This window comes from Bufo bufo, chromosome 9 (genome assembly GCF_905171765.1).
Source record: "Bufo bufo chromosome 9, aBufBuf1.1, whole genome shotgun sequence".
Classification (NCBI taxonomy): Eukaryota; Metazoa; Chordata; class Amphibia; order Anura; family Bufonidae; genus Bufo; species Bufo bufo.
In genome coordinates, this window is record NC_053397.1 from 58,122,057 (window position 1) to 58,137,123 (window position 15,067).

A 15,067-nucleotide genomic window follows, 5' to 3' on the forward strand; every position below is an offset into this window, starting at 1 on the left:
CCGTTACGTTCCGTTATGAATGAATCCGTTTCAATTTTGAAACGGACGCAAGTCATAACGGAAAGCCGAACGGAGGACAAACGCTGATGTGAACGAGGCCTTAGATGATTTCTACTATGCAGAACACCAGGGGTTAATAAGGCTGCTAAACAAGCTAAATTGAATACTGCGGTGAATGCATGTTCGTTGACGCAGTGGGGCACATTTACTATAGTGTCGCCGCCTGTTTCAGTCGGACAGTCAGTTTTTATTTTTTAAATCTCATTTACCAACTGTTTTGAAGGCATTTCCGCCTGTTGCGCCTTCTTTGAGTTTTAAGACAAATTTAAGAAGTTTTCTAACTTTTGCGACTACTTCTTATTTATGTAGGTGCGCCTTATTTTGAGCCAGACTTTGTTGTAAAGAGTCTAATTTCTACTCCATCCCAGGGCTGGTGTACTTTACTGTCTCTGCGTTGGGTGGTGAGTTGTGCCACAATTTGCCTACTTTCATTGAGATGTGCGCCAAAATTCAGCTCGCTTGCGCCACATTTTCATGCAAATACTGTTTACACCAGTTTAGTGAATTTGAATGTGTCTTAAAAGAAAACGACCACTAGATATCAGACTTAAACCAAAAAAAGACAAACCAGATTTATAAAAGGATCATAAATGAGGCGCAAATTGAAGACCGACTTTGCCAATACACCTGTTCTTTTTTTACTCCAAAAAAGGTGAGCTTGGTAAATGTGCCCCTGGAACTGCATCCAAACTGCGCTGTTTGACCGCACCCTTAGTACAAAATTCGCATCCCCAATTAATGTATTCGGACATAACTGAGAGTAGGTTGCTAGACATGGATAAGGCCTCTTTCACACGACCGTATGGCTATTTCAGTGTTTTGCGGTCCATTTTTCACGGATCCGTTCTGTTTTTTGCGGGCAATAATAGGACATGTTCTATCTTTCAACAGAAACGGATTGCATACGGAGTACATTCCATTTTTTGTTTTTTTTGCAGAACCATTGAAATGAATGGTTCCGTATACGGAACACAAAAAAACGGTCGTGTGAAAGAGGCCTAAGACAGCCCTGCAACCTTGTTTCCTGTATCCCCTAGGGCAGTGTTCCTTAACTCCAGTCCTCCGGGCCCACCAGGCGGTCATGTTTTCAAGATTTCCTTAGTATTGAGCAGGTGATACAATTAGTGTCAGGACTTTCCATAGGTATTCAATCTGTGGGATATTCTCAACACCCGCAGGTGGGCCCTAAGGACTGGAGTTGAGGAACACTACCCTAGGGAACATTGCTATGGAGAGGGGATTTGCCCGCCAGTCTAAGGCCTCTTTCACACTTGCGTTGTCCGGATCCGGCGTGTACTCCACTTGCCGGAATTACACGCCGGATCCGGAATCAAAATGCGTTCAGTGTTACTATGGCAGCCAGGACGCTATTAAAGTCCTGGTTGCCATAGTAGGAGCGGGGGAGCGGTATACTTACAGTCCGCGCGGCTCCCGGGGCGCTCCAGAATGACGTCAGAGCGCCCCATGCGCATGGATGACGTGCCATGCGATCACGTCATCCATGCGCTGGGGCGCCCTGACGTCACTCTGGAGCGCCCGGGGAGCCGCACGGACGGTAAGTATACTGCTCCCCCGCTCCCCGCTACACTTTACCATGGCTGCCAGGACTTTAGCGTCCCGGCAGCCATGGTAATCATTCAGAAAAAGCTAAACGTCGGATCCGGCAATGCGCTGAAACGACGTTTAGCTTAAGGCCGGATCCGGATCAATGCCTTTCAATGGGCATTAATTCCGGATCCGGCCTTGCGGCAAGTCTTCAGGATTTTTGGCCGGAGCAAAAAGCGCAGCATGCTGCGGTATTTTCTCCGGCCAAAAAAACGTTTCGTTCCGGAACTGAAGACATCCTGATGCATCCTGAACGGATTTCACTCCATTCAGAATGCATTAGGATAATCCTGATCAGGATTCTTCCGGCATAGAGTCCCGACGACGGAACTCTATGCCGGAAGACAATAACGCAGGTGTGAAAGAGCCCTAAGCTGCTGTTTGTAGCTGCCTTGAACCACACAGAGGACCAGCGGATCTGATCTCCATAAACCCACAGCCATCAATAGTGACTTAAAGGGGCTGTCTCAGTTCAGCAAATGTCCTTTATCATGTAGAGAAATTTAATACAAGGCACTTACTAATGTATTGTGATTGCCCATATTGCCTCCTTTGCTGGCCTGATTCATTTTTCCATCATATTATAGATTGCTTATATCCATGGTTACGACCACCCTGCAATCCAGCAGTGGTGGTCGTGCTTGCACACTAGAGAGGCAGATACTTTTTCCTATAGGGTGCGAGCACAACCACCATTACTGGATTGCAGGGTGGTCATAACCATGGAAACAAGCCGTGTATAATGTGATAAAAAAGTGCCTTCTATTAACTGTGTCCACATGATAAATGCCATTTGCTGAAGTGAGACAACCCCTTTAACCATAAACTTCATTACTCTCTTCATAAGGGTCAGTAGCAAGCCAGGGTACCTCCCCGCATAGGCTCAGGGGCGGCAGACAGCCAGGTCGTTCTGGGGCCACTAGGAGACCTCTGCCCAGAAAAGTTCTAGCTACTCAGGAAGTGGAAGGAGAGGCAGAATCCTCTCATCCTCAGAATCCTTAAAGGACCTTGAGGGCCTCTTCTAGAACATCTTCATCCGTAGAGCAGGGAACTTCTCTTAGTCTGTCCTTAGTACGGACAGAAAGAACACTGGAGGGTGGTGGTGGAAGGGACCTTTTAACCTGTTTTTGTCCAAAGAGGGCAACCTCCAGGGGTGCTGTCATGAGGGATAAACTGGAAATGGCTGATCAGGCGTGCTGGGTGTCGGACAACAGCCAATCTGATTCTGAGGTCAGCAATATCTAAAAGCTGGACAACCCCTTTTAGGAATTTTCCAAGAGATTTTTCATCCTCATCCCTGTGTCATTGAAAACACGGCCAATTTAATCACCTATAATGGCCAATATAGACTAAAATATCTTCATCAAACTGTTGTTAACCGCCGTCCTACGCCTGTGTATGTCCACCTGTAGATATGCTGATTTCCTACAGTCGCTTTCCATAACATTGTGTGCATGCAATATTGGGCTTCATGCACACCACCATATTTTTCATCCGTGTGCTATCCGCATTGACCCATTAACCTCTGTGGCGGTGCATACATCCGTGTTTTTAGCAGATACGTGTAGCCGTTCTGCAAATTGTTGGTGTAGCAGAGAGAATAGCCCTTTCTATTGATGGAAGAGGGAAAAATTCTAACGGAAGGTATCTGTATTTTGTCGATCTATTGTCTGCGGACAGAAATACGGACACAGCAGCGTGCATGAATCCTTAGCTTTTCAGAACCCATTGATGTTCACTTTTCTTGTGATTCTTGCAGATATAATACTGAAAGTGAAACCTCCCAAAGTGGATACTGGCGGGTCAAGACATGGGCCACATGCAGGTGAACACTATGGGGATCATTTATCAAAGACTGCCTTTTACTCCAGTGTTTGATAGCCCTGCGCTGCCGGACACGCCTCGTCATAAAGTAGGTGAATACTCTGGCAGTCCGTCCACTTGGAGTGAAAACTACTCCAGGGACTGGAGTAGTTTTTTGCCAACATTTACACCTGTTTCCAGTGGCAAGGGTGGCATGAAAATGTCACATGCAACAAAAAAGAGGCATGAAATATTTATTTTTTTAAAGCCACACCTATGTGTGGTGTTGCCGCTAAAACCACTGTTCATTGGTAAACTATGCAATCATGAATGAGTAGACCCTATGGCCGCTTTCACATGAGCGATGCTGATTGGAGGACTTTTTTCTACCGCTGTTTTACGCCTCGTCATCCAGTTGGGGCGGGACGGTAACGCGTCGGGGGCCGGTACTCCAGCCCTGGCAAATTTACTAACCTTTACGCTTGGAAACAGAAATAAACGTTAACAAAAGTTTTTATGCCAGGCGCAAGGACGGCCACAGAAGCGCCTAATTTCTGACGAGGCTCACACCTCGTCTCGTCATAAACTGGACGAATCTAAGGGCAGCGCAGAGGGGGAACTAAGACCGGCATAAAAAGCTGGCGTTAGTAAGGCTAGAGCTACACTGGCCGCAGCCAGGATCGCAGACTAGCGGTGATTCCATAGAAATGAATGGGAGTGCCGCTGCAGTCGCAAGAAATCCAGTTGTGTTGCAACCAGTATCACTGTGTAGCCCTAGCCTTAAGGACATTCACATGTCCGCAATTTCGTTCCGCATTTTGAGGAACGGAATTGCGGACCCATTCATTTCTATGGGGCAGCACGACAAGAATAGGCATTTTCTATTAAGTGCCGGCGATGTGCGGTCTGCAAAATGCGGAACGCACATCGCCGAAGTCCGTGTTTTGCGGATCCTCAAAACACACACCGACGTGTGAATGGACCCTAAAGGGGTATTCCGGTTCCTTGACTTGGGTCTGCTTTGAAAGCATTGTGCAGGTTTTACAAATGTCTAATATACTGTAATAAACATTTTTGCACTGTTATCTAATAATATATTACTTCTTAAGCCTCATTCACACATCAGTGTTTGGTCAGTGATTGGAGCCTCCACAGACATAAGGTATAGGCCTCATGCACACGGCCGTTGTTTTGGTCCGCACCCAAGCCACAGTTTTGGCGGCTCGGATGCGGACCCACTCACTTCAATGGGGCCACAAAAGATGCGGCCAGCACTCTGTGTGCTGTCGGCATCCGTTGCTCCGCTCCGTGGTCCACAAAGAAATATATAACCTGTCCGGCGTTTTGCAGACAAGAATAGGCAGTTATCTTAATGGCTGTCCGTACCGAACACACACGGACACCATCTGTGTTTTGCGGATCCGCAATTTGCGGACCGCAAAACACACAACGGTTGTGTGCAGGAGGCCATAAGGGAAAGATCTGCACCTGTTCTGTGTTTAGAGCCGCACCTGGTTTTGGCTCGAAATCACTGACCAAACACTGACGTGTGAATGAGGCTTTAGTCTCAGTCTGCCTTGTTTACACTCCTGCATCCCTTAGTTCCGACCTGTCTGCTCTCCATCATGCTCCGTTTCTCTGCTCTGTGTCTAGTCCATTCTCTCGCACCTGGGACTAGCTCTGGTTGGAGCTTCTCTGCTCTGAACTTTCCGTCTGCTGAGAGAGGGAGCTGGCAGGCGTGTAAGGGAGCAGTGCTCTACATCACCTGAATAGTCCTGGAAGAGTTCAGTGCACACACACAAATGGGTTTTTTCGTATTTATCACATTGTCCTTCTAATAATTGTGCATCCAGATGAATAAAATGTCTCATCTGCACTAATTTGAAGAGGGGAATGAGCTGCTGTTATGCCCACTTTTGTGCCCCTTCACAGTAGTTATGCCCACCTTGAGACCCCTGCTTCACCATGCAAATGAACTGCCAGGCGGGTGTGCCCCGGCTATCCCTCCCCTTGCTACGCCCCTGGCTGTCTGTATTTGTCTTTTTCTGTATTGACATACAGGTATGGGACCATTCACACGTCCGTAGAATGGGTCCGCATCCATTCTGCGGAATGGGTGTGGACCCGTTCAGTCTTAATGGGGACAGAAAGGATGTCCGCATCCGCATTTCCAGTCCGCGGTTCCCGAAAAAAATAGAGCATGTCCCACTGTTATTGGTACCTTGCCTCCATGTGCAGCTGAATGTAGGTGTGCCCTACTATTATATATACATGTCCCATTCTTGTCCGCAATAGCGGAGAATAGGCATTTCTATAGGGGTGCAATACACTACGGACGTGTGTCAATCTGTCTGCAAAGCTTACATTGTGTCTGTATGATTATCACTATGTATCTCTATTTTCCATCTGTCGGTCTGTATTGTTCTGTCCTGCTTACAAACATCTTATGACAGACGATGCCCTTGCCTCTGTGTGCTTCAAGAAGGAGAAGACCTGGAAGAAGTGGGGCGTCGAGTCACTTCCGAGGCGGACATGTATCACGTTAGTTTTAGTTCACCACATACACACCAACACTACAGGAGTTGAAAAAAAAGTTACATAACTGCAATACCCCTTTAATGTGTGCCCCATTGTGTCAGGGTCTGTTCAGGAAAAAAAAACTGATGGTTTTGCACACAAGTTCAATCAGTTTTGTCTGTGATTGCGTTCAGTGTGTGCGTTTATACACGCGTGAAGAAAAACTAATCAACATCTCTTAGCAACCATCAGTGAAAAACGCATTACATCCGGATGCCTTCCGTTTTTCACACAAACCCCCATTCGCTTCTATGGAGCCAGAGCTGCGTGAAAAACGCACACTACACCGTATTTTTCCAGAATGCAGAGATGATGTGTTAAAAATGACGCTCATGTGCTCTGACCCATTGAATGAGTGGGTCAGGATTCAGTCTGGATGCTATGCGTTTGCTACACATGTCGCATCCAGACGGAAAAATCGCTCTAAGGCCTCTTTCACACAAGTGTGACGGATTTGCTCCGGATGCGTTCAGTGAAACTCGCATCATTTTGCAAGCAAGTTCAATCAGTTTTGTCTGCGATTGTGTTCAGTTTTTTCCGTGTGGGTGCAATGCTTTTTGATGCATTTTTCACGCACGTGAGAAAAAAACTGAAGGTTTACAAACAACATCTCTTAGCAACCATCAGTGAAAAACACATCGTACCCGCACTTGCTTGCAGATCCAATGCGTTTTCCACTGGAGCCCCATTCACTTCTTTGGGGCCAGGGCTGCGTGAAAAACGCAGAATATAGAACATGCTGTGATTTTCACGCAAGGCATTGCACCCGTGCGGAAATCTCGCTCATGTGAAAAGGGGCCTAAGGGCTCTTCAGCTACATCCAATCATCTGTTGCATCCAAAGATCGCAGTGTAGTAATGCTAGCATAGAAATGAATGGGGTTACAATGTAGCTGAAATGCGTACAGCCATCCCAGAATCACAAAATATTCAACAATGCAGAGTTTTTTGGGATTCTAGGGTTGTGGCATACGTGCAAGTTGCGCTGTGACCCCAATCATTTCTATGCTACCATCGCAACACTGAGATCATCAGGCGCTACAAAGATCTCCATTGGAAAACGCAGCGTAAAGCCTCATGCAGACGTCCGTGGAACACCGGACTGGCATTGCAGGAGCGCACAGCGTCATAGCAACCAATGAAGCCGTACGCTCCTGCAATGCCAGTCCGGTATCTCATGGTGCTTTGTGCATCGGGCCGCCCGCCGGACTATTGTCCGGCACTTATGTGATATTATGAGTGTGGGACAATAGCTCCGCGGGCGGCGCGATGCGCACAGTATCACAGTAACCTATGATGCTGTGCGCACGATGTATGCCGCTCCGGGACATATGGCCCGCTCACGGAGGGCATACGGTCGTGTGCATGTAGCCTAATGCTGAGAGCATCAGATGGTTATGTACCCTGCCAGCAGCCGTGAGCAGGGCTCAGGCACCCCCATGGGTATTGGCCCACCGGGAAATTTCCCTGTGGCGGCTATGGCCAGTCTGCAGCGGCCCAAGGTTTTTTCCTCCCATAGAGGATATGCATGCTGCATTTTTATTTTTTAATACACCAGAACCCCCCTAATTAAAGGGGCTGTCAGTCCTGAAGACGACAACCCCTGGGGTCCTAACATGTGCCCCACTCTCCTATCCATGGTCCTGCCGCTGCTCCATTCGCAGTAATGGCTCGGTCCCATGACCCCTGTGATTAAGCACAGCGGTCACGGGGGCCCCAGCCACCTTCAGGGCCTAATGGGCCAGCTGCTTCCGGCCCCACAGGACATGACAGCGGAGAATCACAGGCCTCAGTGGTTATGTGATCAGGCTGCCCCTCGGACTGCAGACTGGGCACCTCCACGGCCAGACAACCCCTTAGCAAACAGTAGCAAATCTCCCTTAGACCATAAGCCAATATCTGGAGCTGGATTTTTATTTATTTTTTAACCCCTTAAGGACCTAGGACGTACCGGTACGCCCTATTTCCCGAGTCCTTAAGGACCTAGGACGTACCGGTACGCCCTATTTCCCGAGTCCTTAAGGACCGAGGACGTACCGGTACGTCCTGACTTAAAATCGGAACTCCGGCGCCGCAGGGGTTAATCGGAACGGGATTTCGGCTGAAATCATTCAGCCGGCATCCCGTAACAATGCAGGGGGGGGGTCATTTGACCCCCCCGTATCGGCGATCGCAGAAAACCGCAGGTCAATTCAGACCTGCGGTTTTCTGCGTTTCCGGTCCATTCGGGTGTCCTGTGACCCGATGAACCGGAAAAAGACTGCGATCGGTGGCGTAATTATACACCACCTATCGCAGTCCGAGGATTTGGAGAGGCGGTGCTGGCCCTGGTGCTGAATGCCGCTGTCCAGGGTGCTGATTGGTGCAGGGGAGAGAGGCGCGAGATTCAAACTTCCTGCGCTCCTCTCTCCCCTCCTCTTCCTGTCCAGCACCCTGACCGTGCAGCATCGTCCAGCACCAGCTCCTGTGTCCCCCTAATCGGAATCCATCACCCTCCTGCACCCATCGCCACCCAGGTAGGTTAGGGTCAGTGAGGGAGAGGCACCGTTAGGCAGGGAAAGAAGGGAAAAGTAAGTTAGAAAAAAAAAAAAAAAGTACTTTTATTCCAAACTTCCATCTAACCCTAACCCAGACCCCTCCTGCCACTTGCCCCCCCACCCACCCCCCACCAGCCACTTCCCCCCCCCCCCACCTGCCTCCCCCCCCCCACCCACCCCCCACCAGCCCCCCCCACCCCCCACTCACCACCACTTTTTTTTTTCTGCGTGCGCTGACTGGCCGGCACTTTTTAGCGTCCGTCCACTGTTAGCGCATCGCCCGCCCCACCACCCCACCGACCGCTGATCAGCGTTGTACCGCTGATCAGCAAGTTTTAACTTTTTTTTTTTCTAACACTTGCCCATTTTTTTGCCTGGACTTTTTAGTACGCGAACACCCGTTGCCCCCACACACACGCACATATAATAAAGTTTGCCACACACGCACACCTACACGCACACACACCCATGGCCCACCGGATGTTCTCGGCCGAGGAGGCATACGCCCAGATTGCCTCCGACTCTGAGAGCCCCAGTGAGGATGAGGATGACCCCACATTCCTTTTGTCATCCGCATCATCCTCCTCATCATCATCTGATGACGATGAGCCACCAAGGCGGCGGAGACGCCGCCAGGCGGAGCCAGGGGCCCCACATGCTAGGGATCCTGTGGCCCACCCTAGTACGAGCCGCCCTGGGGTTCGTACTGGTTTCCCGGCCCACCAAATAAGTCCACCGGAGCCCCCTGCCGATGAACTTAGCTGGTGTCCCCCAGTGGACTTTGAGCCTGAGATTCCGGATTTTGCTGGCAATCCTGGAATCCAGATTCCCACAGTGGGGTTTACTGAAATAGACTATTTTAGTTTTTTTTTCAGTAACTCACTGGTGAATTTGATGGTGGAGCAGACGAATCTGTACGCCCAACAGTTCGTCGCTCAAAACCCAGGCTCAGTTTTGGCTAGACCCGGTGGCTGGACGCCGGTCAGTGCAGCCGAAATGAGGACATTTTGGGGCCTCGTGCTGCATATGGGTCTAGTCCAAAAACCCAGTGTCAGGCAATACTGGAGTGGGGACGTCCTATACCAGACCCCACTGTACAGTATGGTCATGATACGTCACCGGTTTGAGGCCATCCGGAAATGTCTGCATTATTCCGATAATGCAGCATGTCCCCCCCGAAGTGATCCTGCCTATGACCGGCTGTATAAGATACGGCCGGTCATCGATCACTTTGGGGCCACATTTCAGCAGGCCTACGTACCTGGAAGGGAGGTCGCGGTTGATGAGTCTCTCGTTGCGTTCAAGGGGAGACTCAGTTTCCGCCAATACATTCCCACAAAGCGGGCGAGGTATGGCGTGAAGCTATACAAAATTTGTGAGAGTGCCTCAGGGTACACTTACAAATTTCGTGTGTACGAGGGGCGAGATTCCCGTATTGAACCCCCAGAATGTCCCCCCACTCTGGGTGTTAGCGGGAAACTCGTGTGGGACCTTATGTACCCACTGCTGGATAATGGTTACCACTTGTACGTGGATAACTTTTATACCAGCATTCCCTTGTTCAGGTCCCTTGCCGCCAGATCCACGTTCGCTTGTGGGACCGTGCGGAAAAATCAACGCGGCCTCCCTGCCCACCCCCTCCAGGTACCTATCCCCAGGGGTGAGACCCGTGCCCTTACCACTGGAAACCTGTTGCTGGTCAGGTATAAGGACAAGAGGGATGTCCTTATGCTGTCCACAATCCACGGTAACGGCACCACCCCTGTCCCTGTGCGAGGTACCGCGGCAACGGTCCTCAAGCCCGATTGTATCGTCGACTACAATCGGTATATGGGAGGAGTTGATCTCTCTGATCAAGTCCTCACGCCATATAACGCCATGCGCAAAACCCGGGCATGGTACAAAAAAGTTGCGGTCTACTTGGTACAGGTTGCCATGTACAACTCTTTTGTACTATCCCGAAGCGCTGGCAGCACAGGGACATTCCTCCAGTTCTATGAGGCAGTCCTCAAAGACCTGATCTTTTCGGACCGGGAAAGAGCAGGCCGGAGTACCTCGGGAATTGGAGGCGCCCGGATCGTCCCTGGCCAACACTTTCCAGGTGTGGTCCCCCATACTGGAAAGAAGGGACGAACCCAAAAAAAGTGCAGAGTGTGTCACAAGAGGGGGATACGGAAGGACACCACTACTCAATGTGACACTTGCCCCGATCATCCGGGCCTCTGCATTATCAATTGCTTCAGGGAGTATCACACTTCCATGGAGTACTAAATTTTTATAATCCTCAACAGTCCACTAGAGAACATAAAACACTATGGCTCTCAGACTTTGGAGACACGGAAACAATTTTTCTTTCCCCAAAAAATATTAGTTTTAGAGCAGGCATCCTCAAACTGCGGCCCTCCAGATGTTGTAAAACTATAACTCCCAGCATGCCCAGACAACCTACAGCCATCAGCAAGGCATGGTGGGAATTGTAGTTTTACAATATCTGGAGGGCCGCAGTTTTAGGATGCCTGCTTAGTGTCTCCAAAGTCTGAGAGCCATACATATTGGGCATCGTCGCGTGCGTAAAAGTCGTCGCTATAAAAATAACTTTTGACCAAACGCCTCGGATGAACGGTGTTAAAAATATAAAATAAAAACTGTGCCAAAACACCAATTTTTGGGCAAAATTTCAATTTGAATCCATTTTGCCGGTAATAAAGCAAGGGTTAACAGCCAAACAAAACTAAATATTTATTGCCCCGATTCTGTAGTTTGCAGAAACACCCCATATGTGGTCGTAAATGGTTATATAGCCGCACGGCAGGGCATAGAACGAAGGGAACTCCATATGGTTTCTGGAAGGCAGATTTTGATGGACAGTTTTTTTTTTGACACCATGTCCCATTAGAAGCCCCCCCTGATGTAGCCTAGACTAGTGACCCCATCTAAGAAACTACACCCCTCAAGGTATTCAAAAGTTACTTTACAAACTATGTTAACCCTTTAGGTGTTCCACAAAACCAAATAGTGAATGTAGAAACAATTTTAGAATTACATTTTTTTGTTACATTGCCTCAAAAAAGACTAATATAGAGCAACCAAAAATCAAATTTACCCCAAAAATAGTCCCAAAACAACAACCACCTTATCCCGTAGTTTCCTAGATGGGGTCACTTTTATGGAGTTTCTACTCTAGGGGTGCATCAGGGGGCTTGAAAGGGTACATGGTGTCAATAAACCAGTCCAGCAAAATCTGCCTTCCAAAAATGACGTTCCCCTTCTTCTATGTCCTGCCGTTTAGCCAAATAGTAGTTTACGACCACATATGGGGTGTTTTTGCAAACTACAGAATCAGGGCAACCCATTTTGAGTGTTGTTTGGCAGTTAACCCTTGTTTTACTCCTGGAAAAAATTGATTATATTGGAAAATTTTCCAAAAAATAGAAATTTCAAAATTGTTTCTCCATCTGCCATTAACTCTTGTGGAACACCTAAAGGGTTAACAAAGTTTGTAAACCCAGTTTTGAATACCTTGAGGGGTGTACTTTCTTAGATGGAGTCACTTTTTTGAAATTTCTATTCTAGGGGTGCAACAGGGGGCTTCAAATGGGACATGGTATAAACAAAACCAGTCCTGCCAAATCTGCCTTCCAAAACCCATATGGTGTTCCCCTCCTTCTATGTGCTACCGTTCGGCCAAACAGTAGTTTACAACCACATATGGGGTGTTTATGAAAACTACAGAATCAGGGCAACCCATTTTGAGTGTTTGGCAGTTAACCCTTGTTTTACTCCTGGAAAAAATTGATTATATTGGAAAATTTTCCAAAAAATATAAATTTCAAAATTGTTTCTCCATCTGCCATTAACTCTTGTGGAACACCTAAAGGGTTAACAAAGTTTGTAAACCCAGTTTTGAATACCTTGAGGGGTGTACTTTCTTAGATGGAGTCACTTTTTTGAAATTTCTATTCTAGGGGTGCAACAGGGGGCTTCAAATGGGACATGGTATAAACAAAACCAGTCCTACCAAATCTGCCTTCCAAAACCCATATGGTGTTCCCCTCCTTCTATGTGCTACCGTTCGGCCAAACAGTAGTTTACGACCACATATGGGGTGTTTTTGCAAACTACAGAATCAGGGCAACCCATTTTGAGTGTTGTTTGGCAGTTAACCCTTGTTTTACTCCTGGAAAAAATTGATTATATTGGAAAATTTTCCAAAAAATAGAAATTTCAAAATTGTTTCTCCATCTGCCATTAACTCTTGTGGAACACCTAAAGGGTTAACAAAGTTTGTAAACCCAGTTTTGAATACCTTGAGGGGTGTACTTTCTTAGATGGAGTCACTTTTTTGAAATTTCTATTCTAGGGGTGCAACAGGGGGCTTCAAATGGGACATGGTATAAACAAAACCAGTCCGACCAAATCTGCCTTCCAAAACCCATATGGTGTTCCCCTCCTTCTATGTGCTACCGTTCGGCCAAACAGTAGTTTACGACCACATATGGGGTGTTTTTGCAAACTACAGAATCAGGGCAACCCATTTTGAGTGTTGTTTTGCAGTTAACCCTTGTTTTACTCCTGGAAAAAATTGATTATATTGGAAAATTTTCCAAAAAATAGAAATTTCAAAATTGTTTCTCCATCTGCCATTAACTCTTGTGGAACACCTAAAGGGTTAACAAAGTTTGTAAACCCAGTTTTGAATACCTTGAGGGGTGTACTTTCTTAGATGGAGTCACTTTTTTGAAATTTCTATTCTAGGGGTGCAACAGGGGGCTTCAAATGGGACATGGTATAAACAAAACCAGTCCTGCCAAATCTGCCTTCCAAAACCCATATGGTGTTCCCCTCCTTCTATGTGCTACCGTTCGGCCAAACAGTAGTTTACGACCACATATGGGGTGTTTTTGCAAACTACAGAATCAGGGCAACCCATTTTGAGTGTTGTTTGGCAGTTAACCCTTGTTTTACTCCTGGAAAAAATTGATTATATTGGAAAATTTTCCAAAAAATATAAATTTCAAAATTGTTTCTCCATCTGCCATTAACTCTTGTGGAACACCTAAAGGGTTAACAAAGTTTGAAAAAACAGTTTTGAATACCTTGAGGGGTGTAGTTTCTAGAATGGGGTCATTTTTGGGAGGTTTCTATTATCTAAGCCTCACAATATGACTTCAAACCTGAACTGGTCCATAAAAAGTGGGATTTTGAAGATTTCTGAAAATTTCAAAATTTGCTTCTAAACTTCTAAGCCTTGTAACATCCCCAAAAAATAAAATATCATTCCCAAAACAATTCAAGCATGAAGTAGACATATGGGGAATGTAAAGTCATCACAATTTTTGGGGGTATTACTATGTATTACAGAGGTAGAGAAACTGAAAATTTGAAATTTGCTAATTTTTCAAAATTTACGGTAAAAATTGTATTTTTTTATGCAAAAAAATTAACTTTTTTGACCCAATTTTAGCAGTGTCATGAAGTACAATATGTGACGAAAAAACAATCTCAGAACGGCCTGGGTAAGTCAAAGCGTTTTAAAGTTATGAGCACTTAAAGTGACACTGGTCAGATTTGCAAAAAATGGCCTGGTCCTTAAGGTGAAAATGAGCCCGGTCCTTAAAGGGTTTCTATCACTTCGTTTCACCTATTTAGCTTTCAGACACTAGCGATCCGCTAGTGTCTGCTTTATCTAACCATCCTAATATAAGAGCTTATTGTCCTGCCGTTTAGCTAAAAAAATAACTTATATAGATATGCAAATGAGCCTCTAGGTGCTATGGGGGCGTGATTAGCACCTAGAGGCTCCGTCTACCTTAACAAACTGCCGCCGCCCAGCGCGTCCCTCCAGCCCGCCCATCTCCAGCTGAAGCGATCCTCTCCGTGCGCGTCTCTGTTCTGCGCATGCGCAGTGAATGTCTGATCGCTTCCCTGCTCAGACATCTCCACTGCGCCTGTTCCTCGGAGCACTATGACGTCATCGGCGCAGGCGCAGTGGAGATGTCTGAGCAGGGAAGCGATCAGACATTCACTGCGCATGCGCCGAATACGAGGAGCATCGCATTCCGGAGGAGATGGGCGGGCTGGAGGGACGCGCTGGGCGGCGGCAGTTTGTTAAGGTAGACGGAGCCTCTAGGTGCTAATCACGCCCCCATAGCACCTAGAGGCTCATTTGCATATCTATATAAGTTATTTTTTTAGCTAAACGGCAGGACAATAAGCTCTTATATTAGGATGGTTAGATAAAGCAGACGCTAGCGGATCGCTAGTGTCTGAAAGCTAAATAGGTGAAACGAAGTGATAGAAACCCTTTAAGGTGAAAATGAGCCCGGTCCTTAAGGGGTTAAATTGACCAAAAATCAATATAACCCCAAAAGGGCACACAAACACCTTTAAAACCCCATGTGTGAACACAGCCTAAACCTCTCCCACCCTCCTGAGGATAAAAGTGGCAAATTTGCACTACAACTTCCATCATACTGTAGTGCATTC